We start from the raw sequence: 21,340 nt of genomic DNA, 5'->3' as shown, positions 1-21,340 counted from the left end.
GGGAAGTAAAGGCGGTCTGTGTAATAAGGATATTTATATTTTAATTTTCAAGTCTCCGTAAACTGTATTAAATAATTTTATAATGTACAATTTTTGTCTGTTTCTGATCTGTTACTGATCTGTCTGACCTCTAAGCAAATGTTGTCAAAATTGGAGCGAAATCTGTCGAATAGTTTCTGAGAAATCGAATTTTAAACATATGACTTCTTTAAAATTTGATTTGTATTTATCAGGAATTTTGCATATATATATTTGTATTTGTCAGGAACTTATTTTGTTCAATTTTTGTATTTTGCCATGCAAAATTACATTCATTAAAATGATGGAAAAAAGTTTATATTTGCAACTCAAAAGTTTCATGACTAGCATTAACTAAAAGACTAAAATTATACTAAAAGTTATGTTTTGCATGGAATTGTCTTTGGATAAACAGATTTTACGTGCAGAAATGCTTAAATTCGCTTAAAAAGTTCTCGAGGTATGATGAAATACACTAAAAGTAAAATTGACATTTATGGGTCCAAACTTTAGACAGCTATCCTGATCAAACTATTGGGACCATGTATCTCAGATTCCCGCTATCCCCTATATTTTGGGAGTCAGAAATCCAAATCAGCCGAAAAAAAGTTATGTTTATTCAGATAAAGTACATTTTTACGTCTGATTTTGCAACGTACAGTATCATCTGCACTAACTAATTGACATATTTGAGCTCACCACTTAGAATCATTAAAATTGTGTCTTTGAACGTGAAGATTCTTAGATCAAAAGTTATTTAAAATGGTTCATTTTTTGTTTCGTGCACTGTACTAACTCATTTTATCTCTGAAATTAGTGTATGTATGCAACCTAAATTACTGATTCTTACATTATTGTGTCTCGTAAAAATAACTTTACTGATTCTTATGAGTATTATATCTTATTATAATTATGAATTTTAGGGTTACTTAATAACAAACGTGGTGGTTGTTGGCGGCTACTTTTCACGCGGTAGTGTAAAAGAGCATTCTAGGTGTTGCAGAGCACCCGGAGCTATCCTTGGGTTTTGGTGCAGTGGAACCTCATTTTGGTGTAAAGTAGTTTCCACCATTTCTGGTGTTCAGATAATAGAAAATTTTTTTACAGTGCGGTTTTACATTTTATTGCTTTACAGTCCTCAATATCTTTTAATTTCTACAAAAAAATTCCTTGTTTTTATGAAATGACTGGTTTATGAAATGATGGGCTTTATTTAATGAAACTATGATCGTAATTACACATTTTATTTTTAGAAATTAAAACTAAAGTATCTAGTGTACACTGCAAAAACTCGGTGAAACTTAAACCAATATTAGGTGCAAAGTTTCACATTCAACCATAATTTGGTTAAATAAAAGATTATTTTACTTTATTTACATCATAAATTGGTAAGTATGAACGAGAAATACCTCCATGGTGCAATTGACTGCACCAAGAAGATGGTTGAACTTACAAAACTTTGCAGTTACCGTTAGCTGAATGATATTTGTTTCATACGCCATGTTTTTCTACGTCAAAATCAAGAGTAAAACACAGAAGTAATCATATTTTTTAATGCTTTGTTTCAAGCTCAATATAAGGATATAATCCGACAATCGTGAGCTAAGCCACTGAATAAGTCTTTGACCGAACTGGAGGCAACCTTATTGAGAACTCTTGTCGTGATTGTCAGACAGTCTTATTTATCCTCTTCCTATATATCTCTTCCTATATATCTCTTCCTATATATCTCTTCCTTTATATCTCTTCTTATATATCCTTCCTATATACCTCTTCCTATATATTCTGTACGTTCTCTTCTTTTCTATAATGATATAGTCTGACTATCACGAGATGAGTCACTGGATAAGCCTCTGACCGAACTGGAAACAACCTCACGGAGAGCTCATCTCCTGATTGTCAGACAGTACCTGAAGTTAGTCCTCTCTTTCATGAATAGTTACCACAGTCTTGAATTTTCTGAGGAGGTATTAAATGAGGAGCTAATAAAATTCAAATTCAGATAACTAAGTAAGTGATGTGTGTTACCAAAGTATTGTTTTTTGACGCTGTATCAAATGAAACTAAAACCAAACTGATAGCATTAAGTATTTAGGAGTTATAAGAATTTCTATGCATTCACAGTACAATTTTCGACAAAAATTCAAAAATTTTGGATTTAGAAACATGGTATGAATATGTCCTCCGTATTAATTAAATAATTCTAAGAAACTGAAACTGAAACATATGAAAATTGAAAATAAAATTAGATATGTTTCGAGCTCTCAAAAACAGGTGCCAATTTCAAGACTTGTCAGACGTGAATGAGAAGAAACAAAAGTGATTTGAAATAAAACTGTATAGTTGCCAATAAAAAAGGAAAAAATAAAAGTGATAAACAAAGCTAAAAAAAATTCACAGAATGAAAAAGATGAAAAACCACAGTGGCCGAGAGGTGCAAATCAGGATAAAATGCATTTCCACACACTATGGAGAGGTGTTGAGGAACTAATGTCATTAACAAGAGAAGATAAAAGAATAAATGCGAAGAATAAACAAAACAAGAATCCAGAGCATTGAGGAACTTTTTTGTTCTAGTTCTGTTTCTTTCCTGCTGTTTTTCATTTTTTTACCCCCTCGGTTACTGTGATTTTTTTTTTCTAATTATGCTTCTCACCTTTATTTTTCCATTTTTCATTGGCAACTTTACATTTTTATTTCAAATCACTTTTGTAAGCAAGAAGAAGAAGAAGAAGAAGAAGAAGTAAGTAGTAACTTAGATGCTTTTAATATTTTTATTGAAAGCAAGTTAACTTAAGTTATCTATATTTATTTATTAAACTCTAAGGACTAATTTTCATTTTAAATGACACATAAGTTAATCTGAGCGCATACTTTTTCAATAATCTTTTATTATTAAAGTTATTTTTAACCACACTGTCTAATAAGAATTGATCACTATACGGGACAAGTTAAGAAAAAATTTAATTTATTATTTCTTAAAATCCAAAAAATAATGCAAATCTAAAATATTACTTAAAACTAAAAATATCACTTGTACATAAAAAATATTATTAACCTAAAAACATTATTTATAAGAATTGAAACAAAATGAGACTAACTTTAGCCTAAAAACAATCTACCATAAATTCGCAGCAATAATTTAATTGATTTTCTTCCACATAAGTATTAATTTATAATTATACCTACAATCCACAATCCGAGGAAAAGTATCACAAAATAGTTCCCAAAAAGAAAAATAGCACATCTGGAATCAATTTTTATTATTTTTTAGTAGAAAAAAATAATAAAATTCAATTTGTCTTTTATATTATAAAGTAATTTGACTAATAAACACTAAATTCCAATCCCATATTATTTATGCAAATGAGTCATATTTCGTGAATAATATAAGAATTTTTAGAGACATTTTACACCTCTGTTATTAAAGAATAATGAATTTTCATCGGTAATCAACATTTCAGATAAGAAAAGTGACATATAATGCATTAAAAAACTAATTTTTCTTAAATTTTCACTAAACAAAAATAAAACAAATCAAATAAATAAAAACTTAAAATCCTAAAATAAAAATTTTAAATAAATTCATTTCGTAATAAAGTCAATATAATTTAGTAATTAAATACCCTAATAAGTGGTGCGTCTTTAATTAACCCACATTAGAACGTCATAAAAAGACTAATATGAGCCTCATCGAGTGACTTCTTCGTTTCAGTTCAATTGGTCAATTTTTAAAAAAAAATAGAAACAATCAAAAGATATTTTAAAATGTGTAGTAGACATATTCGCGAATGATACTCCTACTTTTTAAAACAACGAATAAAAGAATTCTAAAGTAACAATTGAAAAAACATTAGAACTTTCATAAAATCCCTTATTTAATAATTGACGTCTCAATAATCATGTGTGTTGTCATGCAAGCATGTTTGTAAAAACACTTTTAAAAAAGTAAAAAAAAAATTTTTTCTCCTTCTTTGAGGCAGGCACTGAACTGTTCTTTCCCTCGGAAAATGCCGAAGTTGCTGCAATACCCACGCCACACTACCCTAGATACCCTTGCATAGGGTGGGCCACATTCCCACATCATACGACAGAGAAAAACATCCATGCCCTGATCGGGATTCGAACCGCCAACCATTGGCTTCGCAATCAGGCACGCTGACCGCTGAGGCACCTGCTCTGGCATTTTTTTAAAATAATTAACCAAAACTTTTAGTGAAATTTTGAAAATAAACAGTCGAGATTATCCCAGCTGTCCAATTTCTCCTCATGTCCATACTTGTCCCCTCGACCCTATAAAATTAAATAATTAATAGTTAATACCTATGTATGTTAATGCGTGCACATACGTGTCTTTATGTCATACATGTGTTTTTAATTTAATAACTCCTTGAATTATTAAATATATTGGAGAAAGATGGGTAAAGTGACCATATGAATTCAAACCTCTTCATCCGCTAACATCATGCTGGATTGGGGATGAAAATGATGTTCAGTTTTATCTGTGATTAGCTTGAGAATATCTTTTACTAATTTTAAACTCTTTTTTTTTCACTTTGTTACAGATAAATGGAGCAAAATGTAATTTAAAAATTAGAAATTTTTGTATTTTAGCAAAAGTGAAAAGATTTATTCAGTGTAGCATATTCTTCATTTTTATTTAATGCAAGAATACTAAACTGGTTGTGTTTGAGGAGTTCTTTAAAAATAATCAGTAACATTGTGTCATAAATTACTTAATTACAAACAAAAATTAGTACATAATTATGAAAAAATTGGGGAATAGCAAAAGTAAAAAATAAAAATTTCGTTCTTTATTATTATTATTATTATGCATTGAGTTATCTGCTTGACAAATTCACGATAGCTTGAGACATTTTTGTTCGTGCACATTATTTAGGCAAAAGCACTGTGTTTATTTAAAAAAATATTGTCAATTCCTTAAGAAACTAATGAAAAAGATCATTTAGTTATTATGATAAATTATTTTTAATTATTAAGGTTATCATGAAAATGTAAAATATCATTTAACTATGAGAGATCGAGGAATAATGAAAGTCAAAAAATTAAAAAAATTAAAAAAGCTAATTTAATTCTTATGATAGATACTGCTATAAATTAAATAAAAAATCATTTGATAAAAATAATAAATTGGGAGATAATAGAAGCCAAGCGAATATAATTTTAAGAATAATTTATTTTTTATTTCCGGATTTGTCAGTTAGACTGATTTCTTAACGGACTAATTCTTAACGGAGCTTAGCTTATTTTTGAAGTGGTATTACTTATGCTAAATAGTTAGTTTTATCTATGCGATCCCACACATTACCTAATCTGCAAACTATCTCTACTAAGAAACCATGTTTCTTATAGGGAAATCTTGTTACACGAGGAGTCTTATGGTCTGCTGGGATCGAACTAGTGAAATCTTAACCTCTTAATGCTAATTGAAATCGATTTATTACTACTAAGCATGTTTCTTTTGGAACTTCAGCTTGAAAAATACAATATTGGAGAAGAGGAGGAAAGAAGACAATTATGTGTGCTCAAATATAGCAAGCAATCGGAAGGCAAAAGAAGGGAACTCAACCGAAGAAAAAGAAATGGTCTCAAATATTTTGCATTTTCGTTTAAGATGAACTTACGTATGTAATATATATATTCAATAATATATATGAACTTACTTATACTATTAATATATATAGAACTTGCGTATTTATATGTATTGCGTTACGTATTCGTATTTATATTGCGAAAAGGTGCCCAAATATTGATTTTATCCCATATTTGGGCACCTTTTCGTGATTTTGCAGACTTGCCAACATTTCTATTTTTTGAAATAACTTTGTGGTGTTTCTGTGAGTTTTACAAATCCGTGTAAACCTCGAATATTATACTACCCACATGTTCATTAGATATAATAATAATATAACACTGAATATCAGAATAGTTATTAAGTTTTTATCGTAATTTTAAAAAGTGTGTTTCATAATAGGAACATCATTTGATCGAAGCATTTTATTTTATTACAGTTGTTGAACAGCCGACCCAATTTTGGGCTTACAACTCTGCAAACTTGTAGTTTGGAGCCCAATCCAGAAGACAAGAAAACTCCTGAATCAAGTATTGGAAAAAATTTGCTTTCGTGGAGGACTTTTTGAGGCAACCAACCGCATTTGAGTTACATGGAGAGGAAAGCCATGAAAACCTCCCATGGTTAGCCTTACGGCAAGGGGGCTCTAACCCATGATCTGTCTATCACTGATGATATTTTACGTCAACACTGTGGTCCATGCGAGCCAGGTGCGTAATTCGTATCGACCAGCCATCGATGGGATTCGAACAAAGTTCACCTCATTGGAAGAAGAACGCTCTATCCCCTAAGCCACGATGGATTAGATCGATACATTAAAGTTATTTCTAGCATGACTTTTAACATCAAATTGAAAACTAAGTTTTTAACAGAATAAATTAGGGTGGACCATTCACCACCTCGCCCCCACCCCGTGAGCATACCAATGGGCCCCACTACAATCGTACAAATTCTCCCCAGTTTTCTTACTAGACAGATTATAACCATATTGCGGAAATATTGTACCCTATTTTTAACAACCCAGAATTATTAAAAAGTAAATGCTCAAACGTTTTTGAACTCAAACAACTATTATTATAAACGAATAAATAATCTTCACAAATGTTTCACTATTTCCGATACTATTAATAACCCTTTAAGCAAAAATAGCAACAATAATAATAATAATAATCAATTGCATGAAAAATTATTAATTTCATTCAAGGCAAAATCCCGGAAATTCTAATCAACTATCATAAAAAATAATTAAGTTTTTAAATAGAATCTTAATGAATCTAAATATCAGTTAATAAAGTAAACTTAGCTATATTGAGTGAGAAACGAGGTTTGTTGAAATAGGGCGTCACTATGAGGTCAAAAAAGAGCACAGGTTACTTAAATATGGCCTTGCTCAAAGCCATGGTCTCTTTGCTTTTGAGTAGGGTAGTATGTGCCAAAAAAATGGCAAAAAAAGGAAGAAGAAAATATTTTAAACATTTTAATTTAAGTTTATCCTTTCAAGAGAAAATTCCCGGAAGTTCATGTGATGAACCTAACTAACGATTTCTCAATTTAATATTTTTCTTTGAAGTCATTAACGGTGTTTTAATAAATTAAAACCATTAACTACAGGCGATTGCTTTGAGTACACACTCAAATAAACTATTTTGTTTGAATTGACATTTTTGTAAATTTTATTTTTTCTACGTTGAGAAATCGAATTTTCTTTAAGTAGTATCTATTTTTTTTTTCTTTTTATTTCATTCAATAGCAAACACTTGAGAAAAAAAAATTAAATTAGTTTCAAATTGAGATAGATGAATTTTTTTATCATAAATAACAGTATAAAAAAGTTTCATTGAGATTATTTTTTTAAGTTAAACAAATTTACCAATTTATTCACTAAAAAATAGATGGATACAAAAAATTATGATTGTGCTAGATAAAAAAAAAAGATTAGTTCTTATCTACTAGTTACTGGTTTATCGTTCTTAAAACAGCCACTTTTGATGAATATAACAAGAAAACTATACACTATATTAACGTGAAAAATAATTTTTTTGGCCTATTTGTCGAATAATGCAGGTCAATTAGTAGGATGCAATGTTAATAAGCAGTAAAATTTGCTCTTCCCGAAATCTATTTCCCCCCTTCTTTGGAGAACCGAATTTATGACGTCACAAGCTTACAAAATGTTTAATCTATTACATTTTTGAATGCTATTCGTTTTGTATTAACAACTGTTTTGAAGCCTACGATTTATATTTTATGTAATAATTTGTCCGCATTCAAATTACTATTCGAATGCATTCTTATTTAAAGCTTTTATTGAAGTTTTTTTTCTTTGAAGCTTTATTGAAGTAGTAATAATGTAATCTCTATGTTAAGAAAAGCTTAATTTACCTTTATATTTTCCAACAAAATCTATACTTTTGCATATCTTAACAAAAAAAAGTGCATTAGGGGTATGGTTTTTTCAGGAGAAAAGTATATATCGAGCAGGAAAGGAAATTAAAAACCCAGTAGAAATAGAAAAAAATGAATCGAATAAGTCAAATAAATACGTTTTTATTTAAAACAAAATTTAGATTTGTCAGAAGGGACTAAATTGAGTTTTCATGTAGAAGTAGTTTATGATTATATAAAACATTAAATTGATTATTTTTTGTGATTAATTAATTTTATATTAAATACAATTCTGATGAAATGTATTTTTGATTTTGATTCATTATTAACTAAATATAATTACCCCATACAAATACAAAAATTACAAAACTGAGAAGTAAATGCAGCCGAATAAATGGTTTTTATGTATCTAAAGTGTCGTGATAAATTTACCAAATTTTATCACGTTTACAAATTTCGTCACATTTATTAAATTTTATCACGTATTTTAAAACAGTTATACTGTTAATTTTACCGTAATCATTACAAAAGCACCTTGGTAAAAATTTCCGAGTCTTTTAGTGTCCCCATAGAGCCAGAAGCACGGTAAATTTTACCAGATTATGGTAGTTTTGACCAGGTTTTTTTTTCTCAGTGGGAAGTTAGTGTATAAAAGTAATTATAATGATAAAAGTGTAATAAGTGACTTAACTCCTTTTATTCCACTATTTTTAATCCCCTCCACTCTTTTATCACACTTCTTCATACCGCTCTATCCCTGCTTTTCACTTGTCACATAATAATAAACATATACTTGCAATTCAGAAACAAAGTACTATGTAACATAACAATAATTATGATTATAGTATGCATATTTTTTTTGTGAAGAAGGTGAAAAAATATAAAAATAAAAAATACAAAAAATTTAATCTGCTGATTTTAATTTTAATTGACTTTAAAAACAGGAAAACCTTTGCTGATAACAGTTAAAGATTGAAAAGAATCTCCGAGAGAGCCAGGGCCCACCCTGGGCTGTGGTGCCAATAATAATGATGATGATTAAATTCTTTTTTTAACCAAAATATGTTGTTCCACTTCTTCTTACCCCTCTTTCCTCCCTTGTGGTTAACTTTCACAATTCATTAACTCCTTCCGCTCCCTCAGAGCGTGACATCACTTGTAGACGGTACCTTTAGGAAACAATTCCAAAAATTGGCTTTTAATAAATTAATTTTCTTAAAATTTGTTAGAGTTTAAAGTTTCATATTTAAAGCAATAAATAAGTAAAACTTTCTGTAATAAATTAATCTACAGTTTTTTTTTTTTTTTTCATAATAGTTTTTTGTGCTGTAGATGTACTAAATTTTGACACAAAAAATACGAAAGTAGATTTTTCGTATACCGAAACTTCTAGAACAACACAAAATAAGGAAAATCCAAAAATGAAAAATTTTAAAAATGCTTTTTCTTCCACTCCTAAGGATATATATGAAATTTACGTCCACATTGATTGCATAATTTCAAAAGCAACGATTAAAATGAACTTATAAACCCAAAAAGAGGTAAAATTATTTATTTTTAGGTTTAAAACAATCAAAATGTGATGGATAATGCTATAGAGCAGCGGTTCCCAATTTTTTTTTCGACTAACGACATTTTTTTTGACAGTACCCCGACTTTATAACTGAAGTATATAAAAACAGTGAATTTAATAACCTATTAAAGACGGCTTTATTTTGAAAATATTTAATAAGAAGAACGGCATTTTTTCATCGTCTTATTATGAATAATCTTAAATTAGGTTCTACACTTGAATTTACAGACCTGGAGCTGAATCTAGTCTAGTTATAAATTTGTTCTTTGTGTATAAACATAAACTGAAAATGAATGAAATAAGTCGAATCATGGTTTTCGTTGGAATGAAAACTAAAAAGAAATGCTATAAACGTTGAAAATTTCTGGTAGTGAAACATATTTCTTTATTAACAATCTAGTTATTTCATTTTGGTTTGAAAAGCATGATGGGAAGTATTAATACAATATTTTATAAATGCTTGCCATTTCATAGCTTATTCAATACACTATGCAATAATATATATCCAATACATAGTATTATTTGAAAATTATGTATTTTTTTCATCAAAAAAATTTGATGTTTCTTTTTTATCAGTAATTTACTTTAAATAATATCCCAAAGTCAATCAAAATATTAATAAATAATGGATCATTGATTGAATCTAAATGTATTTACAAGTTTTAAAAATGTTCAAAAAAAAGCTTTAAAAATAAATCTTAAGTTTTGGAACCCGTTTAACTCTTCCACGGAACCCTAGAGTTCCGCGGAGCAACATTTGGGAACCACTGCCATCGAGACTAGTAAATCGTTTAATATATTTGTTATGGATTATCCACCTACAACCTCATTAAAATTTTAAAAACCAATAAACATTAATCACGAACTATCAGCGTCTATTAATAATTCAAAGTAAAACTTTTAAGTATTGCAACACTTGGTGGTGTTTCATTTTCAATTCCTTACCCACGTTCAACCGAAATTAAATCTTATCATCATCATGTGAACCAGTTCTTGGCCTTGACTCAGTTTCATAAATCAGAGCAGAAGATTTACTGATGAGGACATTTATATAGTAGGTAGAAAAGGAAAGGTGATAGAGAATGAAAAAAGTTAAAAAAGAAGAAAAAAAAGTGTATTCTCTGGCATTCATAGAGCATGAGAAATACATAAATAATGCATATAACATAAAGTACAAGCATTATTATAAATGGAAACTGCTTAGCATTGTACGAAGTGGAGATTAGGACTTTATCGAGCTTTAGTTTTTTCACGGAAGCACCTGCAGAAAAACTTTTAAATGATGAGGCAAAGTCAAGGTCTTGTTAGAATGATAAGGACTTTTTTTTATTTAAGTCCCATCATAATTTCTTTTCACAAAATCGTTGATTACATTTGAATGCTAAAAATTAAAATTTTATGTAGGTTAAGGTTAAATGAAAGGCAAAGAGTAAAAATATTCAAATTTTCACACGTGTTCTTTTTTGAGAAAGGAATATTAAAAAAGATCATTTACTGTTATTTATTTTAACTTTAAAATATCCAAAAATCGATTGGTAAACCCAGGGGGTGAAGTGGAAAGCAAAGCTTAGGGGAAAGTAGAACAATAATAAGAAATATACTCTGATTCAAAGGTTCACTGCAAGCATTTATGTCTTAATAGTTAGTATAGAAGTAATAAAGCACAAATAGACAATGCCGTTGTTCACCCATTTCACAAAAAGTATTTATTTTATTTTATAACCTACGTTGAACAGCCGATCCAATTTTAAGCTTACTGCTACCAATGTTCAAATCCGTAGTTTTATAATTTTGAACCCAATCCAGAAAACAAGAGAACTCCTGTATCAAGTACTGCGAAACTTCTATTTTGGTTAAAACGTGTAATTTAACATTAATGTCAATTAAAGTGATTACCCTTAATTATTTAATAATTACAAAATATCATTATCGTTAAAGAGAATTAATCGTCAATCAAAATTCTAAGCGATTTAAGACTAGCTAAAGAAGTAAAATTTTAACTAATTCTTTGTACTGGATGCTATCACTAACTTCATTTTTTTTCTGATCACTTTAAATAGAATTTAAAGATATATAATCGCATAATGAAATTCACGGATATTCATTTTTTTTTTTAATTTTGACTTGCAAGAGTAATTACATTTAATATGGAGTTCTGTGTCTGATCTCAATACAAATTTCAATCAATTCCTAACCGCTAAAAACTGATATGTCGCGGAAATTTGAACTTTTTTTAACAGCAAAATTCCACTCAATATTCTACTAGGTAAATAGATCAAATTGTAACTGCACCATTGCTTAATAACAATGCGAGATTCAGTCATCGTCTGCTTACTTCAAGCAAAATTTATCGTCCTGTAATCGTCTTCTGTCTAAGACAGATTTTGGAAAAATGCGGAGAATATAGAATTGACACCTTTTCATAGATTTCAAAACTACGTATGATTGTATTAATAGGGAATTCCTTCTGGAAGCAATGCATGAACTGAGTATACCCAGATAAATTTGTTTCTCTGGTGCCCTTAACCTCTTGCTTACGGTTAGTACAAAATGTAGACCACATCACATGTAGTGATATAACTGGTACACCGTAAGCAAAAGATTAAAGAAGCAAATATACAAATCCGTATCCAGGGAGACCTGACAGAACAGTTTGATATATTAAGAACGATGTATGTACGTCAAGAAGGCGCATTGGCTTTTCTCTTATTTAATATTGCCCTAGAAAAGGTTATCAGAGATTCTAACATAACATAATATCGTTAGTAAGTCAGTCAAACTATTGGCCTATGCAGACGATATCGCTATTATGGCACAGACTACTCAAGCTCTTAAGCAAGCCTCTATTGTCTTAAAACAAAAGGCAACGACAATGAATTTAATATTAAACGAAAAAGACCATGTATATGCCGTGTCTAAATTCTGATCTCCAAATTAGTCGTTTAGAAATTATGGAATACAAATTTGAAAAATTATATTGCTTCACCCATTTAGGAGCAGAATTTAACAATAGCAATTACCTTACTACAAAAATGCATACAAACTAATCGCAAATGCTAATAGATATTTTCACAGTCTGAAAAAATGTATCAGATCCAACTCTTTAAAATTAAGAACTAAACTACTCTTATACAAAACTCTTATAAGACCAGTCTTGATTTATGCTTTTGAGACCTAGGCATTGTCTTCGAAAAACGAGTAGGCGATTGCAATTTTTGAAAGAAGGGTGCTATGAAGTATCTGTGGTGGAACTCAGATAAACCCTCGATAGATAAACCATGGAGAAGAAGAACTAACTCAGAGCTGTATAAAATCTTAAGTGAGTCTGATGTTGTCAAGAACATAATAATAGAAAGACTAAAAAGGGCAGAACATTTAATCAGAAAGCAGGAAGACCGAAACTGCAAGAAAATATTTTTATCAAAACTTAGGGGAACAAGACGAAGAGGAAGACCACATCTTAGGTGGATCGACAGTGTTGAGAAGGACATCAACACTTTGAAAATCAAGAACTGGAGGAACGTCGCCAAACAAAGGGACAGTAAGAGAAAACTCCAAGAGAAAGCCAGGGCCCACCCAGAGCTGTCGCGCGAGTGAAGAAGAAGAAATTCTAAGCATTTTTCTACTAGTATAATAAAATAATAAAATTTAATATAAGTATAAAATAATAAAATTTTAACTGGAGCCTTATACCTGATGACAATATAAATTCCAATGGTTTCAAGAAATGTTCATTTTGTATAAACAAATATGTAACGTGCGCAAAATAAAAAACGGACCACCCGGAATAACTTTCGATCCGTATCGAATCGTACCTTCTCGTCTTAGGACTCAATCTTAAAGGTTCAAGGAGATGACCTCAATTATGCTAATTAATTAATGCAGATGATATGTTAAATTACAAGATCAGACACATAAACGTGTTTTTTCTGAATAAACATACTTTTTTTCAACTGATTTGGATTTCTGACCCCCAAAATATACGTGTTAGCTCTAATCGGGAAAATATGGTTTGATCAGGAGAACGGTCTGAAGTTTAAGACTCCTTAACGGTAATTTTTTGCGTATTTCGCCATATCTCAAGAACTTTTTTAGCGAATTAAAAAAAAAAATTGCGCACAGCTGTAAAATTTGCTTTTCCAAAGATAATTCCATGCAAAATATTAGTAAATATTTATTGCTTTTTAATATTTTATTTAATTATATAGAAAAAAATTTCAATTGTAAGGTGTAACATTTTTTACATCATTTTAAAAGTATTTTTTACATTAATTTTACGTGACAAAATACAAAGTTTGAGCAAATCTAAAAGTTCTTGAGAAATGGAATTTTAATAAAAGCATCGATTTCTCAAGAATTGTTCGACCAAATTTGCACGATTTTTTTCTAGGAAGTAAGATTTTGTATACCTTAGAATTCAAAATTTTTTTACCGCTATCACTTAAGATATAGTAAAAATCTACTTAATATGAATAATAACTATAATCATTTATAATTACTAAATTAATTGTATTCTGATTTTGAAATGTAATAATTTTTATATCAATGGATATATTTTTTTTCCTTAAAATACGGGGGGGGGAGTACTCCATGCAAGGATAAATATTCATAAATATTTTAAAATTCAAAAATTGTTCTACAACTATTATTTAAATTAGTAACTACCAAAAAAAACTTACTTGTAAGGTATACAGATTTGTACATAATTTCAAACTGTGCAAATTTAAAAAGCAAGATTCAAAATTTTAATAGAATTGTTTGAAAAGTTCTCAAGAAATTAAAATTTAAAAATTGAACTCTTTTGAAATTTTAATACTCAATTATTTAATCGATTTCATTCAAATTTTGTTTGGTCAATTAAAATTATGTAAAGATTTGTTGACATAACTATTTAGAAAAAATTTCGATAACTATTAAATTAAATAAATAATTAAAATTACTTTTTCATATGGAATTAACATTAGATATTCCCATATTTTGCGAGTCAAATATAAGAATCCGTTAAAATATGAAAAGAACATTATTGAATCTCACTTGGTATCTTAAAATATTGGCTGCACAAATTATTTAATATGTTTCTAGTGTCACTCAATCCATTAATAGTAAGTGAATCTTATTCTGCGGAAATTTGATTATTTAATCAAAAGTTATTCAGATAATCTTTTTTTTTTTTCTAATTCACGCATTGTAAGTATTGTTTACGTTTTCTTTCGTTTTAATTCGTAAAGCAAAATTAAAATAACAATATTATTTTTGGGCTTAAAACACTGCTTTATATGTCAATTTTTAAAACAAAAATAACTCAAAGACTCATTTCCCTTCAAGCTGGACAGACTATTTCTTATATCAAACTATTTTCATTAAATTTAAAAGGAAAAAAAGACAAAGAAAAGAGAGAGAGAGAAAGCAAACATTTCATCAATAACAAAAATGGAAAAGAAAAAAATATGAAATTCCATTTTTAAACTAAAAATCCAGATTTATCTTTATTTAAAAAAAAAAAACTGCCTAGCATTTTTTTTTTTTAAATTTTGTTCTGGAATTGTATTACATTCAATATCTCTGAATTAATACTTCAATATTACATCAAAGAGAGAGAAGAAAACAGTATGCCAATTAATATTTAAATATATGTGAGCAACAGGCAGAAAAAAAAACAGTAATAATAAAAGAGAATTTTTACTGTTACCAGGTTTAGTTTAATACTGTTTGCACATTTTAAAGCTAATTATCTAACGGCATCCATTGTTCTTTTTTTTTTTTTTTTTTTTTTTTTTTTTTTTTTTTTTTTTTTTTTTTTTTTTTTNTTTTCAACTGATTTGGATTTCTGACCCCCAAAATATACGTGTTAGCTCTAATCGGGAAAATATGGTTTGATCAGGAGAACGGTCTGAAGTTTAAGACTCCTTAACGGTAATTTTTTGCGTATTTCGCCATATCTCAAGAACTTTTTTAGCGAATTAAAAAAAAAAATTGCGCACAGCTGTAAAATTTGCTTTTCCAAAGATAATTCCATGCAAAATATTAGTAAATATTTATTGCTTTTTAATATTTTATTTAATTATATAGAAAAAAATTTCAATTGTAAGGTGTAACATTTTTTACATCATTTTAAAAGTATTTTTTACATTAATTTTACGTGACAAAATACAAAATTTGAGCAAATCTAAAAGTTCTTGAGAAATGGAATTTTAATAAAAGCATCGATTTCTCAAGAATTGTTCGACCAAATTTGCACGATTTTTTTCTAGGAAGTAAGATTTTGTATACCTTAGAATTCAAAATTTTTTTACCGCTATCACTTAAGATATAGTAAAAATCTACTTAATATGAATAATAACTATAATCATTTATAATTACTAAATTAATTGTATTCTGATTTTGAAATGTAATAATTTTTATATCAATGGATTTATATTTTTTTTCCTTAAAATACAGGGGGGGGGGAGTATTCCATGCAAGGATAAATATTCATAAATATTTTGAAATTCAAAAAATGTTCTACAATTATTATTTAAATTAGTAATTACCAAAAAAAAACTTAATTGTAAGGTATACAGATTTGTACATAATTTCAAACTATGCAAATTTAAATAGCAAGATTCAAAATTTCAATAGAATTGTTTGAAAAGTTCTCAAGAAACTAAAATTTAAAAATTGAACTCTTTTGAAATTTTATTACTCAATTATTTAATCGATTTCATTCAAATTTTGTTTGATCAGTTAAAATCATGTAAAAACTTGTTTACGTAAATATTTAGAAAAAATTTCAGTAACTATTAAATTAAGTAAGTAATTAAAATTACTTTTTCATAAGGAATTAACATTAGATATTCCCATAATTTACAAGTCAAATATAAGAATCCGTTAAAATATTAGAAGAACATTATTGAATCTCACTTAAAATATTGACTGGACAAATTATTTAATATGTTTCTACTATCACTCAAACCAAAATAGTGAGTGGATCTTATTCTGCGGAAATTTGATTATTTAATCAAATGTTATTCAGATAATCTTTTTTTTTTCTAATTTGCGCATTTAAAGTATTTTTTTACGACGAAACAATAATGAATAAAATTTAATTTTTTCTGATCATTAAAATATAATAATAAAAAATTTTTTTTAGCACTAGCTTACAATAATTTTTCAGTAGGCTAATTTCTAAAGTTTATGCAATTTTTTTTCTTTCTATTTTTCCATGAAGTATCAGAAATATGACATAATATGCAAAAAATAAAATTAACATAGGGGTTTAAACTCAGAGTTATAGGTTGAAGGCAGATATTCTTGAGTTCTTCGCATGCTCTTCATTTCCTGAAGGTCAAGAATGCATTGGAAACAAAAATACTTACGGACTCAGAGAAAACATAAATTTGTGTTAAATGAGTAACATAAATTGGCTGCACAAATTGTATTGTTATATTTTAGACGATTAGTATATTTCCAACTTAATAGATTAAAAATCCTTTCCTTTGATTGAAAGTTTTTAAGAGTGACTCGTTTTCTTTCGTTTTTATTCATAATACTAAGCGAAATAAAAATAACAATATTATTTTTGGGTTTAAAACACTAATTTATAAATCATTTTTTAATACAAAAATAACTCAGTGACTCATTTCCCCTCAAGCTAGACAGACTATTTCTTATATTAAACTATTTTTATTAAATTTAAAAGGAAAAAAGACAAAGAAAAGAGAGAGAAAGCAAATATCTCATCAATAACAAAAATGGAAAAGAAAAATATATGAAATTCCATTTTTAAACTAAAAATCCAGATTTATCTTTATTTAAAAAAAAAAAAAAAAAAAAAAAAAAAAAAAAAAAAAAAAAACTGCCTAGCAATATTTTTTCTAATTTTGTTCTAGATTTGCATTACATTCAATATCTCTGACAAAGAGAGAGTAGAAAACAGTATGCCAATTAATATTTAAATGTGAGCTACAGACAGAAAAAAAAAAAAACAGTAATAATAAAAGAAAATTTTATTACTTGATTTTTACTGTTACCAGGTTTAGTTTAATACTGGTTGCACATTTTAAAGCTAATTATCTAACGGAATCCATTGTTTTTTTGTTTTTTTTTTTTTTTCAACAGGTCAGTTTTAGCTCGGATTTTTTTAGTATGCAATACAGTTATATGAAACCAATATTTTCTTGAAGTAGTTTTTACAGCAAAAGTCTTCTAATAGCACATTAAAAATTAACTTTTTTATCAGCAGTAACTTTTGCAAAAAGCTGCTAATTTATTACTTTCCTACATAAAAAAATTAAAATTTTGCTATTTTTAGTTCCTAAATCAAAGTGTTTGTCGTAACTCTCAATTAAATTAAAACTTTATATAAAAGATGAACAATACTAGAGAGAAAAACTCAAGTGAAGAAAATTAAATAGTATTGTCACTAAAAATAATTTTAGTTTAAAAAAAACTGTGAAATTAAATATCAAAGCACTTAAAAAAGCAATATATGGGCATTAAAAGAAATTGGCAATTTTATTATATTTGTTTCTGTAAATAGCCAACATCTGGCTTAATGTGCAATCACTATAGTAAAAATGCTGAATACCAGCTGCATATGTAAATTCGTGTTCTTATTAAGGTTAGAAAAAACTCAAATAAAACTAAATTTTAGCTGTTCAATGTAAATTTTAATAAGAACACGTTCTTACTACTACTTCTTACTACATTAAAATGATAGTAAGTCTAGAATGAAACGAAGAAGCTGATTGATGAATTAATCAGAGAATTGATTAATCTAGAAATGAATAACACAAGAAAACAAAATAAATTTTAAAAACTACATTTAAAAATGTTTTAATTTTTGTCAGACCTAAAATGGATATCAATTCTTAACTTAAGGTCTCAGAAAAATAAAATTGTTTCCCATTTAGCCCACTTGAAATTGTAGTTGTAATAAATTTTTATTTGTTGCTTTTAAATGTCTATAAGAAGTTTGCAAACCAGCTATTATTTTTACCTACATGTTTTTGATAAATTAAGGTCAGAGTAATTTACCGAAAACTTACCAATTAATGTAACTAAACATTGCAAATTTGAAACAGAAGTTAATTATTAAAAAAAATATTGTTATCGCCGCAAGGCGATCACAGGTTACCCATTGGTGAAATGGTTCTCATTTTTTATTTTTTTTAAGCAACTTTATTGTGCTTTCATCTTGGACGTCTTTAAGTGTTAATCCTGAACTGCTCAGTACATAATTTCGCAGACGTATTTGAATGTAGCTCAGACGCATTCTGTGTAAATTCTTTTGAATAGACATTGAACAGCCAATCGAGATCAATATTAACATTTTCGGATTGGTACAATGGTGTTTGATGGAGATTGTAAGCTGCATCATTAATCCGTTTCGGATTCACAAGTTCATACATGAAATATGATTTAAAAGCTAGGCTTTTTTTCTATTTTACATGAATAGTGTATGAATAATTTATATTGCGTGGAAGGCAGTCATTGGGTAAGTTGATAATGAATTCTTTTATCCTTAACTGATGATCAACAACCAGTTCTCGTATTCGCATGAAAGGGGTTCGGAGAGTCACCATTCGCTCTTCGGTAGGGTTCAATTCTCTCAACCACTTTGGTACTTTTGTGAGGGATGGGCTTTATACTTGCGTTTGCGAACGAAATCCTTTCGTTTTTCCGTTTGTGGGTAACGCTAAAGATCTTCCCATCTACGTTCTTTGGCTTTTTCAGTCTCGGTAAGTTTAGGCCATGACATCGTTTTTTTTTTTTTTTTTCCTTGCTTCAACTCTAACTTTTCGGACCGCGTAAATCAGTCTGAACCCTCTTTATTTGTGATATTCACCTGAATTAGTATTGAAAACCAGCCAGTTTGACCTGTAGGTTAGATTTTCTGATTCTTAATTAAAACAATAAAAACAAAAATATCGTTCAAATGATGAAATTCTCTTTTATTCACAACTCAAGAAGTATTTGTGGGATCTCTCTGGTCCCATATCTCAAAAATAAACTCACCAACTTAATGCATTGCAAAAATTAAAAGTGAAAAAAGGAATTCTAAAAAAATTATCATACAGCAGCGGTCGTCATAAAAGTAATATTATTACTAGCACTTTATGAAGTCAATCATTCAAACATTTACATTACTGAGCAAAGAGATACAACATTGTTAACATTTTCTACCTCAGCTATTTTAAAATTGAAGCACATCTGGGTCTAACCCTAGTACTGCAGACACAAAAATTAAGTACTTTTTTCTGTTTCAAACATAATTAAATACTTCATTTCACATAATTAAATTTATTAAATGCTTATTGGTACATCATAATTAAACCTCATTTTTGTTTTGTAAAGTGAATAAAATATGCTAGGCTGTTACTAAAATAATAATGCTTCACACTAATGTTAGCATAACAATTTTTAAAATCCACAACCTTTACCATCCATTTGATGAGCTATTAGCTATGATTTCACCACACATCTGGGAAATATAGGATGGTAAATAATAACAATAGGTAGATAATCGATAAATTTAAGAACTGAAAATGATTTTATTTGCCAGCTTTTCTAAAAAATAGCAACAAATAAACATCCGTAAATTTACTATCTTATTACAGTCCACACTTGATATATAGACCCCGATAAACCCAAACAAAAACAAACGCTATAATGTGATTGCACTATCTTTTGAAAATAGAAAACTAGACCAAATATTTACTTATAATTAATAAATACTGGACTTAAGAGAAAAACATGCTATGCATTAAAAAGAATTAGGAAACTACAGGAATAATTGACATAAACTAAGTTTTTTTTTTTTTAGTATCAATAAAGTGCAAGTATTAATATAATACATTAAACGTTCATTTAATTTTTTTCAAATGACATCTTTTAATATTATGAATAATTTTTAGAAAGTCATTCAGTGTCTTTTTTAGATTTCAAAATTCTCTTTCACAAGAACAATGGCTTTTCCTGTCTATAGAATTACATCACGATTTTTAATCATTAAAAAGCTTTCCAGGATTTTGAATATTTTAAGCAATTTGTGATTTTGGTGTAAATCTTCTGTCCACTTCCTTGAAAATATTTAACTTATGTTCTAATCATATAGCATTTATCAGTTAACGAGCAGTCAATTTTGCTAAAATTCATCATACATCGCATTGGTCATTATAATGGGAAAATCACAGAATAGACTGTATAAAAATAGTGTTTTGCTATGAAAATTATAATGCTGTATGAAATGGAGACTCTTTGTATTTCACTTTAAGAAATATTTGTTGGCAGTCCACGATTCAAATTATATAAAAAAATTTAATTGATTTTTTTTCAACAACAAGAAATATTTTCTTTTAAATATGTTTTATGACAGCTTAATTCACAACATAAAAAGCTATTAACATAATCTAAAATTTTACAACTACTGCTAATGTAAATAACCTTTTTAAGCCTAAAACTGTATAAAATTTCAATTAAAAGAAAAGTACTCACACCAAAAAAGGATAATAAATTTAAACATTTTATTTTAAAGCCAGTTTAATTAATTAGGTAAAATCCTAGTATATGTTACATGATTGGAACCATTCTGAAAATTTTTGCCGATGCACCACTGCAAAATCACATCACAAATTCCAAAATGAAAAATTACTAAAACGCAATAATTCAACAAATCTCTAACTACGGATATCAAAACTTTATTATCTTCCCGAATATCACCAAATCCACCAAGTAACGTATAATAGGATAAAGTCAATAATTTTTTTTAAAAATTGTTTATTTCCAACAAA

The sequence above is a fragment of the Parasteatoda tepidariorum genome, chromosome 4 (assembly GCF_043381705.1).
Source record: "Parasteatoda tepidariorum isolate YZ-2023 chromosome 4, CAS_Ptep_4.0, whole genome shotgun sequence".
NCBI lineage: Eukaryota > Metazoa > Arthropoda > Arachnida > Araneae > Theridiidae > Parasteatoda > Parasteatoda tepidariorum.
This window is presented reverse-complemented; position numbering follows the sequence as displayed.